Raw genomic sequence first — 1,168 nt, forward strand, 5'->3', positions numbered from 1 at the left:
GCACTGGGTGTTTATCATGAGCAATGAATCATGGAACACTGCATCAACAACTAATGAGGTACTGTATGGTGACAACATAATAATTAAAAAGGAGGAGAAGGAGGAGGAGAAGGAGAACGAAGAAACAATGGTCTCAATAAACCACCTCAGCTTGTACCTCAAAGGAACTAAAAACAGAACTCAGCCAGGTACTTGGGGGAAAGGGAAATAACAAATGTCAGAGCAGAAATAATGAAACAGAAACCAGAAAAACAGCCAAAGTGATTGCTGCAACCCAGAGCTTACTTCTGGAAAAGACTCGTCTTGCTACTCACCAGTGGCGGGAACGTGAGGGGGACAACCTTCATGCTCAGGCAGCCAGCGTCTCCCACTTCCTCTCCCGTCCTCGCCCCTTTCCTTCCTGCAGTCAGCTGAATGAATTCACTTCCCTAGAAAGAACCACTTGTTTTCACTTCCCACAATGCACGTTCCTCCTCCTCCTGAAGCCCCTCCCCCATCACCTCCCAGGACTCACGCCCACTTGAGGCTCCAGCCCGCCGAGGCACCTGCTACATAGACACCTGATGGCCATTCTCCATCAGCCGCGTCCCTGTTGTTTCTTCACTCCTGTATCCTCGCCCTTCCCCACACACTGGCGGGGTGAGGGGCGTCGACTCCTGATCCACTGGAGATACTGGAGCCCTAGTGCCTCAGGGGACACAGGGAGAAGCAGCCCTCCTGCTGTCCCTAGTCACCTCCAGCAGCAGCAGCAGGAAATGCAGCAAGTTTATGCTGGTCTCTCCTTTGAATTATAATGACCTGCAGTTCCCCCAGCTCTCCAGGGTGCTGGGTTTTGCATCTTAGCGAATCCCATAGAACCTTCCTCTGTGAGTCGAGCGTGAATCACCAGGCCCGGTAAGGGGCCTCCTGCGGCCCCTCTGGAAACCCACGCTCCCCACGCACACGTCCACCCAGCTGGGGGCACAGGCGTGCTCAGAGTGAGGCAGGGCTGGCATGCGTCCTGCCAAAGCATGGCGACAACCACATCCCCGATTCCAGCTCTCCTGGAGGCTTTGCCCGAGCGGAAGGAAGCACTCACCTGGCCGGTCTTTGCTCCGACTCTGTGCAGGGAGTGTTGGACGACCATAGTTACAGGGGACGGGGTTCCTGGACTCATCTCCCACAGAGG

This window comes from Ursus maritimus, unplaced genomic scaffold, assembly GCF_017311325.1.
Source record: "Ursus maritimus isolate PB19 unplaced genomic scaffold, ASM1731132v1 scaffold_19, whole genome shotgun sequence".
NCBI lineage: Eukaryota > Metazoa > Chordata > Mammalia > Carnivora > Ursidae > Ursus > Ursus maritimus.